This window comes from Theropithecus gelada, chromosome 18 (genome assembly GCF_003255815.1).
Source record: "Theropithecus gelada isolate Dixy chromosome 18, Tgel_1.0, whole genome shotgun sequence".
Taxonomy (NCBI): Eukaryota; Metazoa; Chordata; class Mammalia; order Primates; family Cercopithecidae; genus Theropithecus; species Theropithecus gelada.
This window is the reverse complement of record NC_037686.1, coordinates 31,801,924-31,824,026: the sequence shown is the minus strand read 5'-3', so window position 1 is coordinate 31,824,026 and position 22,103 is coordinate 31,801,924.

The following is a 22,103-nucleotide window of genomic DNA, read 5'->3' as shown; positions in this document are numbered from 1 at the left end:
AGATTCTTGGATGTTAACCCACAAAGGTCAATATTGAAATGTCCCTTGTTCCTGCCTGCATGGCCTCTCTAATTTCCAGATTTCATCTTAGGGTACAGTAGTCTTTGCTATTACTTTACCAACAAGGGCATGGTCTGCTTGGAAGACTATAAATGTCCTTTTTGATCCAGTCACAGTCATTCTTTCTGTGATATTTCCTTGTTCTTCCAGAGATCTTCTCACTGTGACTCAGTCACACCCTTGCTCGGCCCTCTTCCCCCTTCCTCGGCCCTCTTCCCCCTTCCTCAATCTATTGTATCTTTTATTCTTTATGACTCTTTGAAGCAGAAAGATCCTATCCCAAGTCATTAGGTTGGAATGTTCTGGAGTGGGATTTCATTTTCCTTATTTCAGCAGTTCTTTCTGCTCTCTTCTCTGAACACAGAGGCCTTTGAATGGGAAAGAAAGGGGAAGGGAAAATATAAAGAGGCATAAAGAAAATATGAACATTGAAATACAATTTCTCTACTCAGGCCTCCCTGTATGTGTCTGCAGGATGGTAACTATACACTGGCCCATGGCCAAGGGGAATGAGTGTGAACAAAAATCTAGCCAGGCCTTAGCTTGCCAAGCCATGCTGCATCCACCAAGAAGGGGCATCTCTTACCAGTTCATATGAGGTGACCTATGACCTATCAGTGGCCTCGTTCAGTCTACATCCACATCATCAGGAATTCCTGAAAGCCAAGAGGAACTTTCTATTTCTGGTGCCTTTGTCAGCACACATCAGCCTTCTTTGGTCTTTGATCCAGTCTCTCCTCTAACTGAGCATAGATATCACGTATAAAAGAATGTGAGTTTATATTTGCCTAGTTCTGGCCTTGATTTTAGGAGAGCTCTGTTTGTGGAAAAGTGTATTGGTGTTTCAGGAAAAGAGAAGGTCGTGACTGAAGGTGCAGACCACATTTTCTGTTAAGAAATGCCTTTTTATCCAGTGAAACAACAAACTATAACCTGGGCTTGGAAAAGGAATGTTCTCAAAAAATGACAATGACAGCTCCAGCTTTAATTCACTTCTCTGACTCTGACAATAAAGTGACAAATGAAATCAGTGACTGTCTTGGAAATAGCTATTGCTTTGGTGGTTAAAAATGCAGCCCTACACACCAATAGAAACATGTGTCATCAGAGAAAATGGTTGCTCTTTACCAATTTTTCATTTATGTATTGAACTTTGTATTTACATATGAAACACTTGTTTTAAGGACTCTAGCAAATGCAAGTGTTTCTAAAAAGCAGACAGGTTACTGCCATGAAGTAGTAACATACTTTATGGTGGTCACATTTATACAGTGGAGAGTGGTAGGGACAGAGAAACCTGGAGAGGCATGCTAGGTCTAGAAACATTCAAACCACAATGTTAAACACACTTTTGGCCAATATTAAGGGTATATTTGGGTCATGTTACTGCAATTCCTGCTTGAGAGGATATTAAGTTAGGAGAAGGAAATGAACATGACTATGCACATTCACTGTTATCAGGCGCCTTAACAATCTACAATGTCTTCTCATTTTGTAAATGGGTAAGTTAAGGCTCTGAGAGATTTTGTGACTTTTCTCAGTTGACCCTCTTCTAATGGGTCAGAGCAAGGGGTTGATCACAAAATAAATGTGCTTTTAAGAAAAATATCATCTTACACTGTCATGCTGCCTGCTGTAGAGACCTTATCGTCTTATTGAAGAGTGGAGGGGTATATATATGAAAAGATGGGCCACTTGGGTGAGTTGCAGTGAGAAGACCAGAGGTAGACAAGCTGCTTAAACTTAGGGTGGGTAAGAAAGGTTTTACTTTTTTCAGAGGTTGGAAGGTGGTCAAGAGCACATATATAATTGCATGAACAAATGCTGAAGTGACCACAAATGTAGGTACTAGTGCTGAAAGCTTGTATTTGGAGAGGAAGGAAGAGAGGTGGTTAAGCAAAGTGTATTGGGTAAAAGGAAGAAAGAACTATGTGTGATCTTTATTGGAAAATATACTTTAAAAATCATTGTTATTTCCAATCCATGAATAAAACCATAATTTGCTTCATCACTTCCAGCTTTAAAACTATGACTCTGTGATTTTATCCAATAACATTTCAATAGGTAAACTTTGCATAACTGTGTAAAACAAAGGAGTTGTTTTCTGCTCAATATGACTACTTAATTCTAGTTTATGTCAATGGGAAGAGAAGTGGAAATAGAAGAAAATGCGAAAGTGCAAGGGATTCTGATTTTGAAAAGCATTTGCCAGTGTTTCATGGAATCTTATGGAAGAAATTAATTCAAATTGGCTTGGATATGAGCCTTGTCATATGCGTCAAAGACTCTCAGAAGAGTCCAAACCAATAATGATAAACAAGACTGTGTCTTGCTGGGAGGAGGTGGTTATTACCGTGCCAAAGGCTACATTTTCAAAACAGCAGTAATCAGTTAATTGCTCTAGTGTGTACCACACCGTGGGGAACCCTTTCAGGGTTAGTTAGACTGCACAGAATTTTACAACTTGAAGGTTTAAAAGACAGGAAGAGAAGAGTTTTGTTGTTGTTGTTGTTTCTATTTTATTTTATTTTTTTAAGATTCAATAACACTTACCTAGCTTTGAAAATAGCCACAAGCCTACTAGAGATACCAAGGGGGTAACCCTGATCATCATTACCTGAGATCATGGAATATAGAGCTCTTACAATTAGATGAGTTTAGATTTAATGTACTAGCCTTAGGCAAAATAAAGTAGTAAGTTGTTGGGAATTTTCTCCAGTGTTTCCATACCTCTTCCTTCTCACTAAAATAGTTTCTATTTGTTGAGAGCTAACAGAACTAATAGAACACACTATACTTTTTCTACTAATTTAATCCTGAATATCCCTATAAGGTAGGTACTATTATCATTGCCATTTTACACATAAGAAAACTAAGGGTAAATGTCTTCCCAATCCCATAGCTCTTATATGGTGGAGACAAGAAGCAAACCCAGAAAAAAAAAATCTAGAACTCAGGTACCTAATTTCTGTAAGACACTAATTGCCAAAACAACCTGCTTGACTTTTCCTGTATATGTAATGGCTTTATTCTCTCCCACAATAAAAAATTTAAAAAATAAATTCTGAAAGGGACAGATATGACTTAACGTGCATGCCACTATAGTAACTTAGTATGAATATGACCTCTCTCAAAATTGGCATTTCAAATAAAGATTAGAGTATTACATTAAATAAGTGAAGTTACTTTTACTGGTGAAACTTGAAGTATCACAAGCAATTTGTGTATGAGGGGCGTGGATGAAGGAATAGTGCTTTGAGATGGCAAGGTATTCATAATATGGGCCACTCCAAGGGGCAACATTCATTGGCATTACACCGGAATGGCACCCATGAAGATGGGCATTATGGCTGCCACGGAAGTGGGCAATATGCCGGCACTGTTCACAATGCCTTTAAAATCGTGATACCTAAGCTTTGACCTAGCCCTGAGGCTATGATTCTAAGACAATTGTTTCCTGCTCTCCTACTACCATTTACCATATAGGACATAAACAAAACAATATTGAAAATACTTCAGATGTACCTGGAGTATGAGTAAAACCATAGGAGAAAATTAAAAATAATGTTTTTTTCCACCCCTGTAGAATCTGATATTTTCAAGAATTTTATTTTTTAAACTGTATATAGTGAAACTGGCTTTTTTGTGGTGTACTGTTCTGAGTTTTAACACACATAGGTTTAGGTTGCCACCACCACAATCGGAATACATAACAGTTTTAGCAACCTCAAAAATCTCCCTTGCACTGATATGTTGTCTATTACTCCTGTTTTGCCTTCAGGTAAATGGATTAAGACATTTATATGACCTCTGGAGACTGGCTTCTTTGATTCAGCATAATTCCTTTGAGATATATTGATGCTATTGCATGTATAATTAGTTTGTTCCTTTTCATTAGTATTAGTATTATTAGTATTTAAGTGTAGAGGCATACCACAGTTTATTAATTCATTTGCTGAAAACTCTTTGGATTATTTCCAGTTTGGAGCTATTATGTACAGGTCTACCATAAATATTCATCTACAGGTTTTTGTATGAACATATGTTTTCACCCAGGGTAAATGCCTAGAGTTGAAATTGCAATGGCATATGATAAGTGTATATTCAACTTCATGAGGAACTGCCAAACAGTTTTCCAGAATGGTTGTACCATTTGAATCCTATCAGGAATATATGAGAGTTCTAAGTGTTTCACATCCTAGGCCAGCAATTTGTACTATCAGTTTTTTGCTTATAATCATCCTAATAGATTTATAATAGTATCTTATCCGTGGTTTTAATTTTCATTTCTCTAATGACTAATGATATTGAACATCTCTCATGTCATATTCATCTTCTGTATATCCTCCTTGGAAACATCTTTGCAAGTACTTTGCCCATTTTTATTGAGTTGTTTTCTTAATATTGAGATTTGATAATTGTGGAGATATTAATAATTTTATACTTTTTTTTTCTCCAGTACACAAAGTTAGGAGTATATGTGAATAATTTTTTACATAGTCTGGAAATGTGTTGTGTTTCAGATACGTGCTTTCTCTCTATCTGGAATTTGTCTTATTCTTCTAACAATGTCTTTCACAGAGAATAATTATTTTTTAAATTTTGATAAGGTATAACTTATTTTTTCTTGTATAGACTGTGTTTGTTGTCATATCTGAGAACTCACTGCCTAACCCAAGGCCACAAAGACTTTCTTCTGTTTTTTTCTAGAAATTTTATAGTTTTATGTTTTCTATTTAGATTTATGAATCATAGGCAGGTGTGGAGTTTAGATTGAAGCAGGCTTGCTGTTTGTTTGCTTATTCATTTACTTTTGAAGGTCCAGTTTTCTCAAAACTATTTTCAGAAGATGATCCTTTATTCATTGAATTGACTTTCATCTTTGTCAAAACCAATTTGCTATACTGTTGATTTATTCCTGGACTGTATTCTGTTTCATTGATTTATGTGACTTTACCTTCATCAATATCACACTCTTTTGATTTTGTAGCTTCATAGTGGTTGTTAAAATCAAGTTGTATGAGCCCATCATCTTTGTTCTTTTTTTCAAAATTGTTCTGGCAGTTAAAGGTCTTTTTCCTTTCCATATACGTTATAGAATCAATTTGTATTTTTTAAAGTTATATTTTTCTGAGATTTTATGTGGAATTGCATTAGATCTAGGGATCAATTTGAAGAGAATTAACTTCTGAACTATATCAAGTCTTCTAATCCATTAACATGATATGTATCTGCATTTACTTAGGTCTCCTTTGATGTCTTTAATTAGTGTTTATAATTGTCAGGATACAAATCCTATACTTGGATGTATATTAGATTTATACCTAAACATTTTATTCCTTTAAAGCTATTATAAATGGTATTAATTCTAAGTTGGGTTTTCAATTTGCTTTTTAGTAGATCCAATAAAATTTCCCATAAAGACAATAGTATAATTTGTGAGTAGTTAATATTTTTTCTTTGCTCTCTGTACATCTTATAGATTTGTTTTTCTTGCCTTATTGCACTGACTAGATCATTCAGTATGATGTATAGGAGTTGTAGAGCAAACGTTTTTGTCTGATTCCAGATCTTCGGGAGAAAGCATTCAGTTTTTTATCATTTAAAATGTCAGCTGTAGTTTTTCTGTGAATGTTCTTTATCATGTTGAGGACATTCCCTTCAATTACTAATTTGCTAAGCGTTTTTTCTATCACTTATGTGAGTTGTTTTCTCAGATGAGTTTTCTACACCGATTCATATGTGCATGTGGTTTTTTTCTTCTCTATTCTGTAACTATAGTAGATTACATTGATTGATTTTCAAGGATTGAACTAGCCTCACATTTTCAGGATTAATCCCACTTGATGATGGTGTATTATTCTTTCAAATATTGCTGCATTGATTTATTAGTATTTTGTGTCTATGTTTATGAAAAAAAGTTAGTCTTTAGTTTTTTTTGTTGTTTGGTTTTTGGTGAGTTCTTTCAGGAGGATGTATGGTTTGTGTTTGGTCTTGGTGTCAGGATAATCCAGTGTCATAAAATCATTTGGGAAGTGTTTCTTCCTATTTCCTGGAGGAAATTGTGTAGACTTGTTATTAATTCCTCTTTAAATATTTGGTAGCAATCACTAGTGAAACTACCTAGTTCTGGAGACTTTTTAAAATAATAAATTATATGTAATTTTTATTGATTTTTTTTTTTTTTTTTTAGATACAAGGTCTCACTCTGTTGACCTGATTGGTCTTACACTCCTGGGTTCAAAAGACCCTCTCATGTCAGCCTTTCAAAATGCTGGGATTACAGCATGAGCCATTGCACCTGGCTGAATTTATTTTTTAATAAGTATAAGATTATACATATTATCTGTATCTTCTTGTGTGAATTTTGGTAATATGACTATCATAAAATTGGTGTACTTCATCTAGGTTGTCATATTTATTTAGCATAGAGCTATTTGCAGTTTTCTCTTATTTTAATGTTTGTGCAGTTGGTAGTGATATCTCCTCTTTTTTTCTTGATTCTTATGATTTACGTATTTTTTTCTCCTTAAAAATGTTGAACATGGCTAAATGCTTATCAGTTTTATTGATCTTCTTTTAAAAATTGACCTTTGTTTATTTTTCAATTTCATTGATTTGTGCCCATTGTTATTTCCTTTCTTGTACTTGCTTAGGTTTATTTGCTCTTTTTAAAAAACTGTTTCCTTGGATAGAAGATTAAATTTTTTATTTGAAACATTTCTTCTACTCTGATATAATAATTTAATGTTATAAATTTTCTTCTAAAAATTGTTTGGCTCAATCCCACAAATTTTGATATGTCGTATTATCATTTTCAATCAGTTCAAAATATTTTTTAAATTTTCCCCCGAGACTTCTTTTTTGAAAAACACAGATTATTTAGAATTGTTTTGTTTTGTTTCCAAGTGTTTGGAGGTTTTTAATTTTTCTTTAAATTATCAATGTCTACTTTAATTTCATTTTAATCAGAGAACACATGGTATGATTTCAATTATTTTAATTTTATTCAAGTTTGTTTTATGAAACCAGAAATATTTTTTATTTTGATAAATGATCTATGAGCACTTAACAAGGATATGTATCATGTTGCATTGGGTAGAGAGTTCTGTAAATGTCAATTGCATCTCATTTATTGATAGTGTTAGTTAGTTCTTCTACATCTTTCCTGAATTTTTGTCTAGTAGTTTTGACAATCTTTGAGAAAGGGATATTAAAGTCTCAAAATATAATTGGGAATTACTTCTGCTTTCAGTTCTAGCAATTTTTTCTACTTGCATTTTGAAACTCATTATTTGGTGCATACATATTTTGGATTGCTGAATTTGGGGTAGATTAATCCTTTTATCTTTATGTAACATTGTTCTTTATTTCTCGTAATTTCCTTTGCCCTGAAGTCTACTCTGTCTTATATTAATATTCTTTTGATTACTCAATTCTATTTATTAGAGTTTGCATGGTGTGAGAGTGTGTAGTAAGAAATATGTGTTTGGCTTTTGATCCTGGTTCCTGACATAGAGCTCATAAATTCCTTGGACTTTCCTGGGTGATAGGAACATCTTTTATTCTAATAAGGTGGCTCTTAAGGAGTTCCTAGATAGCCTGAGGATTGGGACTGGTTGCCAGGGGAACTAACCATATGATTAGAATATTAAAACTTTCAGCCCCATCCCTCAACCTTTGGGAAGGAGAGAGGTACTAAAGGTTGATTTGGTCACTAATGGCCTATGAGGTAATCAGTCACAACTGCATAATGAAGCCTCCCTAAAATCTCCAAAGGACAGAGTTCAGAGAATTTAAGGATTATTGAACACATCGAGGGGCCTAGATATTTTCGGCACTGGGAGATGGCATGGAAGATTTACCTTCCTTTCCACATGCCTTACCCTGTGCATCTCTATCATCTGGCTGTTCATCAGGATCTTTTGTAATATCCTTTATAATCAATCAGTTCATGTGTTTCTCTGATTACTGTGAGCTATCTTAGCAAATTAATCAACCCAAGGAGGGAGTCATGGAAACCCTGATTTATAGCCACTCAGTCATAAGTGTAGGTGACAACTTACTGCTTGTGATTGGCATTTGAAGTAGGGGACAATCTTGTGGGATAGAGCTCTCAACCTGTGGGATCTTATGCTATCTCCAGGAAAATAGTATCAGAATTGAATTGAATTATAGGACACCATTGTCTTCTGGAGTGATAGTTGTTAGTGGAGTGAAATCTCCACACATTTAGGTGGCCAGAGGTGACCTAAATTCTGTATTGAGAGTAGGAGTAGGAGCAAAACAGTTTTTTTTATTCCTACTGCAAACACATGTTATATTTTAATTTCTAACTTTTTATTTCTAACTTACTTATATCATTTTATTTGAAGTCAGTTTAACATAGGCAGCATATACTTGAGTCTTACAAAAATATATCGTAGTAATCTCTGTTTTTTAATTTAAATAGTAAGTTATTTGCATTCATATTATTGATTTGTCTGGATTTAGGTCTACCGTGTTATTATTTGTTTACTGTTCATTCTCCTTTTTATAATTGTTTTCTTTCTTTTATGACATTTTGAATAATTTGAATACTTTCAGTGTTCCTTTTAAATGAGTTTATTGAGTTTGTTAGCATTGGTTTGTACATATTAGTGGTTTCTCAATATTACAATATGTATATTTAACATTTTAGAGTCTATTTAGAATTAATATTTTAAACACTTAAAATTAAATGTAGTAAATTTACCACTTAAAATTAAATGTAGTAAACTTACCACTGTCTACATTCTTTTTCCTTTCCTCCTTCATGTTGTAGTTGTCATTTATATTGCATCCACATACATTGAAACTTCTTTACATAGGCCTGATATAGTGGCTCTCATTTGTAATCTCAGAGCTTTAAAAGGCCAAGGCAGGAGGATTGCTTGGGCCTGGAAGTTTGAGACCAGCCTGGGAAACATAGTGAGACCTCATTTCCAAAAAATAAATACAAAAAATTAGCCAGGCCTGGTGGCATGCACCGGTAGTTCCAGCTACTCGGGAGGCTGAGGTGAGAGGATCCCTTGAGCCCAGAAGGTCGAGGCTGCAGTGAGCCATGATCGCGCCACTGCGCTCCGGCCTGGGTGACAAAGCAAGACTCTGACTCAACCAAATAAACGGACAAACAAAAAAGAAACTTCCTCAGGTAATATTACTTATTTTTTCTTTAAATAATCAGTTTTTAAAATTTAAGAAGTAGAGAATACACGAGTATATTTATTCTGATGGTTATTATTTATTCTGTTCCTTATTTTCTAAAGTTCCAAGTCCCCCTCTAGATCATTTCCCTACAATGTGAAAAATCTTTTTTTTTTTTTTGCGACGGAGTCTCGCTCTGTCACCCGGGCTGGAGTGCAGTGGCCGGATCTCAGCTCACTGCAAGCTCTGCCTCCCGGGTTTACGCCATTCTCCTGCCTCAGCCTCCCGAGTAGCTGGGACTACAGGCGCCCGCCACCTTGCCCGGCTAGTTTTTTGTATTTTTTAGTAGAGACGGGTTTTCACCGTGTTAGCCAGGATGGTCTCGATTTCCGGACCTCGTGATCCACCCGTCTCGGCCTCCCAAAGTGCTGGGATTACAGGCTTGAGCCACCGCGCCCGGCTGAAAAATCTTTAACATATTTTTAGAGCATATCTGCTGAAAATTAATTTTCTTTTTCTTTCATCTAAAATTATTTTTATTTCACCTTCATTTCTAAAGAATATTTTTTTCCTGGAGATAGGAATACTGATAGCTAATTCTTTATATGAACATTTTATAAATTTTATTCTGCTTTCCTATGGTATCTATGGTTTCTGATGAGAAATCCACAGTTATTTGAATCATTGCTTATTTATATGAAAGTGTTATTTTCCTCCTGTTGCCTTCAGGATTTCTTTTTTGTTTTTAGTTTTCAGAAATTTGATTATGATACGCCTGGGCATGGATTTCTTTGAGTTTATCTTCTTTGGGGTTTGACAAACATTTTGAATTGCATTCTTCATCACATTTGGGAAGTTGTCAGTCATTTTTTTCTTCAAATGTGCTTATTCTTCATTATCTTTCACCTTTCCTACTGGAACTTCCATGGATGCCAGACTCTTTTATATTATCTAACAGGTCAGTGAGGTTCTGTCACTTTTTAGAATTTTTCTCTGTTGTTTAGATTGGATAATTTTTATTCCTATATCTTCAAGTTCATTGACTCTTTTCTCTGTCATTCCCATATGTCATAGATCCCATCCAGGATTTTTGGAAATTATATTATTTATTTCTAAAATTTCCATTTGTTTCTTCTTTATATCATCTCTATCTGTGCTGAGACTGTTGGTTCATGTAAAGAATGTCTGTCCTTACTTCCTGGAGCATGGTTATAATAGCTGCTTTAAAGTCTTCTAATTGTCCCTACATCTGTGTCATTTCTGGATTGGTATCTGTCAATTATCTTTTCTCTTGTGATTTGAGATTTTCCTCATTCCTTTTTATGCCACATAATTTTGAATTTCTTACTAAACATTTTGACAATTATGTTATAATAGCCTGGGTCTTGTTTAAATCCTAAAATCAACATTGTTGTCATTTTAATTTGATTTGGTTTGTTTTAGCACGCATTTGGCCATGTTACATTTGGGATGCAAGTTCTGATCTGCCTTTTGTGGGCTTGGTTCCATTGTCCGTTTGAGATTGTTGAGCATTTTCATTGTTATTCTGATCAGTCCCACGTGTGCACAAACCAGTGGCCAGCCTGAGACCTGGATGGAGATCTACTCTGTATCTCAGTTCTCAAAGCTTGAAATTTATTATTTATAGTCAAATTCCTGCTACACTGCTGGCTTTGAAGATGGAGAAGGGATCACAAGCCAAGGATTTAGGTGGTGTCTAGAAGCTGGCAAATGCAGGAAAATGGATTCTCTTCTAAAGGTTTTAGAAGGAAACCAGCCCTATTAACACGGTGACTATCAGCTCAGTGAAACTGGATTTGGACTTCTGGCCTTCAGAACTGCTTTTGGAAGTGAAGCATACCCAAGTTAATTTGGGGAACAGGAGGCTGAAGATGAATAGAAATGAAGAAAAATAGACATAAGCAGGTTGAATAACAAATATGAAGCAATATACCAGGTTATAAAATAAATAGACAAGTAGGTACTGAAGTCACCCAGCAAAATGTTAGGAACTTGAGTGAAGAAGAGAACCAAAAGCATATCTATATCCAAAATCTTGACTAAATAAGGTAGACTGGGAGGTGCCCAGCTCAAATGGCAAAAGCTTCAAAAGGGCAAAAATTTTTACAGAAAGAACAAGTAATTATTTAGAAGATGTACTGAGACCCAGCATAAAAGCTGCAGACCCAAATTCCCAGCCTCAGATGCACAGAGAAATGGGCTCTGGTGGTAAATGAGAAACATGTTTTAGCCATATCATGTTGGGTGAGATATAGTGAGGTCAGATTCAGATTAAGAGAGATCAGATAGAGATTTACAGTTGTTTTTAATACTCGCAGTTCCCTGCAGAAAGTGCATCCATATGACACAGGGTCATATGAGTACGCCCTTGGGTTGATCACAGGACAGAAAAAGAATAGGGGAAACTATGGCAAACACCTTTATAGTGGTGTCCACGGGAAGGAACAGGCAAAGCAGGATAAACAAGTTTAGGATTACTTAATTCCAGTAATTTCAGCGGCCTCTGGGGCATAGACACTGTCTCTGGTTATCTGGTACCTGGCACTGGGGATGATTAGGGCTGTCTTTAGAGTCAGAACCTGACATGAGAGGTGGTTCAGGTTTGGAATTAATGGGCTGAGCAAAGGGGGAAACTGATTGACTTCCAGCCAGGGATCAAAACTGGGTAAAGACAGCATTAAAACCAAACAACTATATTGCAAAACTGTGTTATTCTCTGTGTTCTAAATACATCATTTAAAAAATCTAGGCTGGGCATGGTGGCTCACGCCTAGAATCCCAGCACTTTGGGAGGCCGAGGCAGGCAGATTGCCTGAGGTCAGGAGTTTGAGACCAGTCTAGCCAACATGGTGAAACCCCGCATCTACTAAAAATACAAAAAAAAAAAAAAAATTAGCCGGACGTGGTGGTGTGCACCTGTAATCCGAGATAGTCGATACTCAGGAGGCTGAGGCAGGGGAATAGCTTAAACCAGGGAGGTGGAGGTTGCAGTGAGCTGAGATCACGCCACTGTACTCCAGCCTGGGTGACAGAGCAAGACTCCGTCTCAAAAAAAAAAAAAAAAAAAATCTATCAAACCCTATTATAATAACTTAAGTGCCTTAACCAAACTACTGAAGTGTGTTTCCTAAGAAAGAGAACTTTTTTATTTTGGATTCTCATATTACAATGTTTTAATAGTAGGTATGTTTTTCTCCACTATGCATAAAGTGTAAGAAATGTCACATTTCTTTATCTTTTGAATGCAATCATATCCAGCTCAGAAACCTCTCTCAGGAGTATACGTGTGGGAGAGACTTCCCTCTGGGCAGTCCAACATTACCAATGTTGAGGTTCATTGTAGGACTCATTGTTCTAATCACCGTGGTCCAGTAGAAATCAGAGGCATCCACCTCTTTCACTGCAGCTCCCAATGGCCTGATGATTAATGCTCAGTGTCCAGGCATCTGTTCCCAGACCCTGCTGTGACTGGGTACTTCTTCTATCCTGCATGAGCATTATGGCCAGTCACAGAACCCACTACCCCTCTGTTTTTCCATGGGCTTAGAACTCAGCTGTGTCCCAGGCTGGGAGCAGTATCTTTCCCTAGAAATATCAGCCCACATCTCCCTAAAGACAATCCAGCAATCTTACTTCAATCACACATACAAATCAATGCCATTTTGAGGGTTTTTACATTTGCTTTTACAGCTTTTTTTTTAAATTCTTATGATTCAGAAATACAAAAAGATGTGAATTGACCTCTGGGATAAAGGACCTCTAAATATAATAAGATTTGGCTGGAGTTCCTGGGAGAAGGAAGGGATAATTTGTACTTTTTTATGCATTTTAGGAAGAAGAGAATTTTTCATTCATTTTCACATAAGTACACAGCAACAAAAGAATGGAATAATGGTTCATTAAAGAAAATATTATAGTGAGGTGATAACTCATTCCTTCAGCATGCACGTTGAGATGGGGTGGTAAAATTTATCTAAGATTTTCAAAAGTTACTACATGCGTGCAGTTTGGTCTTGGTAAGGGCGGGCAGAAAAGCCCAATGTGCCTCGGAACAATGTACTGTTAATGCTTCAAATATGCTCCAAATACATCATTTAAAAAATAATAAAACATTTAAAAATAAAACAAAAAGTTAATTCTTTTCAAAACAATAGAGGAACACTTAGTGTTCTCAACTATTGTTTAAAAAGTTTATACAGTTGAGATCAAATAAAAAAACTAAAGAACTTAGTACATATCACAATTAAACAGTATAGTAATTTTATTATGAGTCCGTTTGCTTTTATGTTTTCCTCAAGATCCCTGAAGAACCTAATGTAGGGGTAGATAAGAATCATTTATAACCAGCACTTCTACCAAAATTCAAAAATAAAGATACTCATAATTTTCTCAGTACAGTTGGCTTTTGAACCACATATGTTTGAACTGCAAGGGTCCACTCATATATGGTTTTTATTCTGCCTGTGCCACCTCTGAGACAGCAAGGCTAACTCCTCCCCTTCCTCCTCTTCCTTAGCCTGTTAAATGTAAAGATGAAAAGGGAAAACACCTTTATGATGATCCAGCTCCACTTAATGAAGAGTACATTTTTTCTTCTTTACGATTTTTTAGTGGCATTTTCTTTTTTCTAGCTTATTGTATTATAAGAATACTATATATGTATATATATACACACACACACATATATACAAAATATGTGTTAATCAACTATTTATGTTATTGGTAAGCCTTCTGATCAATAGTGAGCAAGTAGTAGTTAACTCGTGGGAAAGTCAATTTATATGTGGGTTTTTGACTCTGTTGGGGGGTTGTTGTCCCTAATCCCTGCATTGTTCAAGGGTCAACTGTACCCAAAACAATTAACTTTCGGGGAGGCACCTATTTTCACTCCACTTTAGCAAATTTATTTTAACTTCATTCAAAAATACAAGGTTTTGTAGTTAAATATTGCAATGACCAACTTCAATCTAATCAGTGTCTGTGTAATTCCATGTTTAAGATATGTAAGGTCCAAATTAATGAGATTTCTTACATATCTCTTTTAGGCACATTATTAGTTTTCATTTCTGTTTATTTACTTTTGCTTATATCAGATTAAATATGTTCACCTGCACTTGTGAAATATTTTCTCTTTTCAACCGGGAAACTTAACTTTACATGCAAAAATAATACGATGTTGAATGCTTAAGTTGGTGATACATTATATTCAATGCAATATACTTCATTTAAATTCTTAATGTAAAGCAATTTATAAAACAAAATATTGTCTTAATCTTATAAAGTTAAATACTTTACTTTTTAATATATTCTTTATTCAAATTCAAGTTACATTTATCAGTACTAAGCGAAGAAATTGAATATACATAAAGGATTTCAACACAAATTTATAAAGCAAATAGTCAAAATATCCTACAATTTTTTTCCTTTTGTTTTCCCTTCATCAACTTTTATTTTACCTTCTTGAGTACATGTGCAGGATGTACAGGTTTATTACGTAGGTAAATGTGCGCCGTGGTGGTTTGCTGCAGAGATTAACCTATCACCTAGGTATTAAGCCCACAATCCATTAGCTATTCTTCCTGATGCTCTTTCTCCCCCACTCCAACAGGCCCCATTGTGTGTTGTTCCCCCTATATGTCCATGTGTTCTCATTGTTCAGCTCCCACTTATAACTGAGAACATGCTTTATTTTGTTATCTGTTCCTGGGTTAGTTTTCTAAGGATAAAAGCTTCAAGCTCTATCCATCTCCCTGCAAAGCACATGATCTTCTTCCTTTTTATGGCTGCATAGTATTCCATGATGTATATGTACCACATTTCCTTTAACCAGTCTATCATTTATCTGTATTTAGGTTGATTCCATGTCTTTGCTATTGTGAATAGTGATGCAACAAACATACACATGAATGTATCTTTATAATAGAATGATTTATAGTCTTTTGAGTATATACCAGTAATAAGATTGCTGGGTCAAGTGGAATTTCTGCTTCTAAATCTTTGAGGAATTGTCACATTGTATTCCACAATGATTGAACTAATTTACATTCTCATCAACAGTGTAAAAGCATTCGTTTTTCTCCACAATCTCTCCAGCATCTGTTGTTTATTGACTTTTTAATAATTGCCATTTTGACTGGCATGAGATAGTATCTTATTGTGGTTTTGATTTGCATTTCTCTAATGATCAATGACAATGAGCTTTTTTTCATATGTTGTCTGCATGAATGTCCTTTTTTGAGAAGTGTCCATTTATGTCCTTTGCCCACTTTTTAATGGGGTTGTTTGCTTTTTTTGCATAATTTATTTACATTCCTTGTAGACTCTGGATATTAGACATTTGTCAGATGGATAGATTGCAAAAATTTTCTTCCCTTCTGTAGGTTGTCTGTTCATTCTTATGATAGTTTCTTTTGTTGTGCAGAAGCTCTTTAGTTTAATTAGATTCCATTTGTAAATTTTTTCTTTTGTTGCAATTGCTTTTGGTGTTTTTGTTATGAAATCTTTGCCCATGTCTATGTCCTGAATTTTATTGCCTAGATTTTCTTCTAGGGTTTTTATTGTTTTGGGTTTTACATTTAAGTCTTTAATCCATCTTGAGTTAATTTTTGTGTAACATGTAAGGAAGGGGTCCAGTTTCAATTTTCTGCATATGGCTAGCCACTCCTTCCAGCACAATTTATTAAATAAGGAATATTTTTCCCATTGCTTGTTTTTGTCAGGTGTGTTGAAGATCAGATGGTTGTAGGTGTGTGGATTTATTTCTGAGTTCTCTATTCTGTGCTATTGGTCTATGTGTCTGCTTTTCTACCAGTGTCATGCCGTTTTGGTAGCTGTAGCCTTGTTGTATAGTTTGAAGTCAGGTAGTGTTTTGCCTCCAGCTTTGTTCTTTTTGCTTAGGATTGTATTGGCTATATGGGGCTCTTTTTTGTTTCTATGTGAATTTTAACATAGTTTTTCTAATTCTATGAAGAATGTCAATGGTAGTTTAATTGGAATAGCATTAAATCTCTTAATATAAATTAAGTATGGCCATTTTCATGACATTGATTCTTTCCATCCATGAGCATGGAATGTTTTTCCATTTGTTTGTGTCCTCTATGATTTCCTTGAGCAATGTTTTTTTTTTTTTTTTTTTTTTTTTTTTTGCCTTGAAGAGATCCTTCAGTTCCCTTGTTATCTGTATTCCTAGGTATTCTATTAGTAGCAATTGTGAATGGGAGTTTATTTATAATTTGACTTTCTGCATGCCTGTTGTTGATGTATAGGAATGCTAGTGATTTTTGCATATTGATTTTGTATCCTGAGACTTTGCAAAAGTTACTTATCAGCTTAAGAAGCTTTTGGGATGAGAATATGGGGTTTTCTAGTTGTAGGATTATGTCATCTGCAAACAAAGACAATTTGACTTCTTCTCTTCCTCTTTGAATATTCTTTATTTCTTTCTGTTGCCCGAAGGCCCTGGACAGAGTTTCCAATACTATGTTGAATAGGAGTGGTGAGAGAGGGTATCCTTGTCTTGTGCCAGTTTTCAAAGGGAATGCGTCCAGCTTTTGCCCATTCAGTATGATACTGGCTGTGGGTTTGTCATAAATAGCTCTTATTATTTTGAGATAATAAGTATCTTATTGTGGTTTTGATTTGCATTTCTGTAATGATCAGCAACAATGAGCTTTTTTTCGTATGCTGTCTGCATGAATTATGTGCTTTTTTGAGAAGTGTCCATTTCTGTCGTTTTCCTTCAATAGCTGGTTAATTGAGAGTTTTAACATGGAGAGATGTTTAATTTTATCAAAGACCTTTTCTGCATCTATTGAGATAATTATGCATTTTTTCTTTAGTTCTGTTTATGTGATGAATTACATTTATTGATTTGTGTATGTTGAACCAACCTTGCATCCCAGGGATGAAGCAAGCTTGATCATTGTGGATAAGCATTTTGATGTGCTGCTGGATTCAGTTTGCTGGTATTTTATTGAGGGTTTTTGCATCCATGTTCATTAGGGATATTGGCCTGAAGTTTTCTTTTTTGTTGTTGTATCTCTGCCAGGTTTTGACATCAGGATGATGCTGACCTCATAAAATGAGTTAGGGAGGAGTCCCTCCTTTTCAATTGTTTGGAATAGTTTCAGTAGGAATACTACCAGCTCTTCTTTGTACATCCGGTAGAATTCAGCTGTGACTCCTTCTGGTTCTGACTTTTTTGGTTGGTAGGCTGCTTATTACTGCCTTAATTTCAGAACTCATTATTGATCCATTTAGGGAAATAAGGCGCATACAGACCAGAGTTTTTTCTGGTGCAGTCTTGGGAGAGTGTATGTGTCTAGGAATTTATCTATTTATTCTAGATTTTCACATTTATGTGCATAGAGGTGTTTCAAGTATTCTCTGATTGTTGTTTGTATTTCTGTGGGGTCAGTGGTGATATCCCCCTTATCATTTCTGATGTCTATGTGATTCTTCTCTTTTTTTCTTTATTAGTCTAGCTAGCAGTCTATCTATTTTATTAATTTTTTCAGAAAAAACAGCTTCTGGATTTGTTGATTTTTTTTTTTGAAGTTTTTTTGTGTATGTGTTTCTGTCTCCTTCAGTTCTGTTCTGATTTTGGTTATGTCTTGTCTTCTGGTAACTTTGACATTTGTATGCTTTTGGTTCTCTCGTTCTTTCAGTCGTGATGTTAAGGTGTCAATTTGAGATCTTTTTAGCTTTTTGATGTGGGCATTTAGTGCTATAAATTTTCCTCTTTACAATTCTTTAGCTGTGTCCCAGAGATTCTACTACATTGTCTCTTTGTTCTCATTGGTTTCAAAGAACTTCTCGATTTCTGTCTTAATTTCATTATTTACCCAGGAGTCATTCAGGAGCAGGTTGTTCAATTTCCATGTAGTTGTGTGGTTTTAGGTGTGTTTCTTAATCTTCAGTTTTAATTTGACTGCTCTGTGATCTGAAAGACGGTTTGTTATGATTTCAGTTCTTTTACTTAGGAATGTTTTACTTCCAATTATGTGATCAGTTTTAGAGTAAGTGCCATGTGGCAATGAAAAGAATGTATATTGTGTTGTTTTGGGGTGGAGAGTTTTGAAGATATCTATCCGGTCCATTTGATCCAGAGTTGAGTTCAGGTCCTGAATACCTTTGTTAATTTTCTGTCTCCATGATCCATCTAATATTGTCAATGGGCATTAATTTTCCATCATCATTGTGCTGGAGTCTAAGTCTCTTTGTAGGTCTCTGAGAACTTGCTTTGTAAATATGGGTGCTCCTGTATTGGTGCATTTATATTTAGCATAGTTAGCACTTCTCAGTGAATTGAACCCTTTACCCTTATTTAATGCCCCTTGTCTTTTTTGAACTTTGTTGGTTTCAAGTCTGTTTTGTCAGAAACTAAGGTTATAACCCTTGCTTTTTTGTTGTTCTTTTCTGTTTGCTTTGTAAATTTTCCTTCATCTCTTTTTCTTTTTCTTTTTTTTTTTTTTTTGAGATGGACGGAGTCTCACTCCTTCTCCCAGGATGGAGTGCAGTGGCACGATCTCAGGTCACTCCAAGCTCTGCCTTCTGGGTTCACACCATTCTCCTGCCGTAGCCTCCTGAGTAGCTGGGACTGCAGGCGCCTGCCACCACACCTGCCTAATTTTTTTGTATTTTTAGTAGAGATGGGGTTTCACCATGTTTGCCAGGATGATCTTGATCTCCTGACCTTGTGATCCACCTGCCTCGGCCTCCCAAAGTGCTGGGATTACCGGCATGAGCCACCATGCCTGGCCCCTTCGTGTATTTATTTTGAGCCTGTGTGTGTCTTTGATGTGTTACGGGTCTCTTGAAGACACCACACCAGTGGAGGCTGACTCTGTATCCAGCTTGTCATTCTGTGTCTTTTAAGTGGGGCATTTAGCCCATTTACATTTAAGATTAACATTGTCATGTGTGAATTTGATCCTGTCATTGTGATATTAGATGGTTATTTTGCAAACATATTTATGGTGTTGCTTCATAGTGTCACTGGGCTGTGTACTTCAGTGTGTTTTTGTAGCAGCTGGTAATGTCTTTTCCTTTACATATTTAGTGTTTCCTTCAGGAGCTCTTGCAAGGCAGGGCTGGTGGTAATGAGTTCCCTCCCCATTTGCTTGTCTGAAAAGGATCTTATTTCTCCTTCACTTATGAAGCTTAGTTTGGCCAGATGTGAAATTCTGGGTTGGAATTTTTTTTTCTTTAGATTATTGAATATTGGCCTCCCATCTCTTCAGGCTTCTAGGATCTCCAGTGAAAGGTCCGCTATTAGTCTGATGGTGTTTCCTTTGTAGGTCACCTGGCCTTTCTCTATGACTGCCTTGACAATTTTTCTTTCATTTTGACCTTGGAGAATCTGATTTTTATGTGTCTTGGGGTTGATCTTCTCATGAACTATCTTACTGAGGTTCTCTGCCTTTCCTGAATTTGAATGTTGGTCTGTCTAGCTAGTTTGGGGAAGTTCTCCTGGATGATATCCTGAAGTATGTTTTACAAGTTGGTTCTGTTCTCCCTATCTCTTTCAGGGACCCTAGTCAGTCATAGGTTCAGTCTTTTTACATAATCCTGTATATCTCAGAGGTTTTGTTCATTCATTTTCATTCTATTTTCTCTACTCTCATCTGCGTGTCTTGTTTCAGAAATATAGTCTTAAAACTCTGAGATTCTTTCCTCCTCTTGTTCTATTTGGCTATTGATACTTGTGATTGCATTGTGAAGTTCTCATGTTGTGTTTTGCAGCTCCATCAGATCATTTATGTTCCTCTTTAACTGGTTATTCTGGTTATCAGCTCCTATAATGTCTTATCATGATTCTTACCTTCTTTGCATTGGGTTACAACATGCTCCTTAGCTCAGTGAAGTTCATTATAGCCACCATCTGAAGCCTACTTCTGTCAGTTCATCCATCTCAGCCTCAGCACAGTTCTGTGTCCTTGTTGGAGAGGTGTTGCAATCATTTAGAGGAGAAGAAATACTTTGGCGTTTTGAATTTTCAGCATTTTTGTATTAATTCTTTATCATCTTTGTCAACTTATCTACCTTCAATCTTTGAGGTTGCTGACTTTTGAATGGAGTTTTTGTGGGGTCTTTTTGTTGACGTTGTTGTTGCTTTCTGTTTCTTTTGTTGTTGTTGTTGCTGTTTTTCAGTCTGTCCCATCTTCCATAGGGCTGCTGCAGTTTGCTGGGGTTCCACTCCAGATCCTAGTCACCTCACACTCTCCCATACCTGGAGGTATCACCAGTGAAGGCTACAAAACAGCAAATACGGCAGTCTGCTCCTTCCTCTGGGAACTCCATCCCAGGGGAGCACCAACCTGATATCGGCCCCAAGGCTCCTGTAGGTGTCTGGAGACTCCTATTGGGAAGTCTCACCCAGTCAGGAAAAAAAGGATCAGGGACTCACTTAAAGAAGCAGTCTGGGCCGGGCACAGTGGCTTACGCCTGGAATCCCAGCACTCTGAGGGGCCAAGGTGGGTGGATCATCTGAGGTTAGGAGTTCAAGACCAGCCTGGCGAACATGGTGAAACGCTGTCTCTACTAAAAAGACAAGAATTAGCTGGGCATGGTGGCATGTGCCTATAATTCCAGCTACTTGGGAGGCTGAAACGGGAGAATCGCTGGAACTTGGGAGGTGGAAGTTGCAGTAAGCTGAAATCAGCCACTGCATTCCAGTCTGGGCGACAAAGTGAGACTCCATCTCAAAAACAAACAAACAAACAAAAAAACAAAAAAAAAGAAGCAGTCTGGCTGCCCTTGGCAGAGCAGGTGTGCTGCGCTGAGGGGAACTTTCTTCACCCAGGCTCCCCGGACATTCCAAAGCCAGCAGGCTGAACTGCAGATATGGTGTCTGCCCCCGCCGCCTTCAGTGGCTCCATCCCAGGGAGAGATCAGAGTTCTGTGCCTAACACCCTGGCTGGAATTGCTGAACTTCCCATAGGGACATTCTCCTCCCGCCTGGTGAGGAGAGATGGATTGGGGTCTCACATAAAGCAGCAGTCTTGCCATGATCTGCCACAGCAGCTGTGCTGCGCCATGGGAATTTCCTCCCAGTCCGGACTGCCCAGACTCCCCGGAGCTGGCAGGCTGAAACCGCTGACTTGAGCCGCAGAAATGGCAGCTGTCCCTCCCCCAGAGAACTCGTCTCAGGCAGTCTCCAGTCTGCCGCTACTAGCTGGCTGGCCAGTGGGTCTTTAACTTGTGAGCTGCAGAGGTGCCATGGGAGTGGGGCCCACAGAATGACACCGCTTGGCTCCCTGGCTTCAGCCCCTTCCAAGGGGAATGCACAGAGGATCTCCTATCTCACTGGAATTCCCAGGGCTGGAGTATGCAAAACCTCCTGTCTCCATGCATGCCTGAGCAGCCGCCAAGAATCCACACAACTCTATGCTTCAGACCCAAGGCCTTGGTAGCATGGCGTCATTAGGGGATCTCCTGATCCACGGGTTACAAAGATCTGTGGGAAAAGCATGGTTTCCCCGGGCAAGGTCGCACAATCACTCACCACCTCCCTTGGCTGGTGTGGGGGCTCCCCAATACTTTACTTTTTACATGTATTTTCAAAATTCTTTTATGAGCTCTAAGAAGGTAGAAAATAATCATGCCACTAGATTAGATGAAAATATTTATGTAGAAATTGAGCAATTATCTATTTAGCTCAGATCCATAGAAACTGACATTCCCACAAGAATGGATTGTGGTTAGAATTCTGGAAGAGTAAGAACTGGTGAATATCTATGCTTTGTAAAAGAAGATTTAATTGTTTCATTTGCTTTAACAACATGCCTAGGATTGAATAGTGAGGGTGTACAAAAGCATCTTTGGGGCATTTTGGTGTCTGAAGATGGTGGGGAATG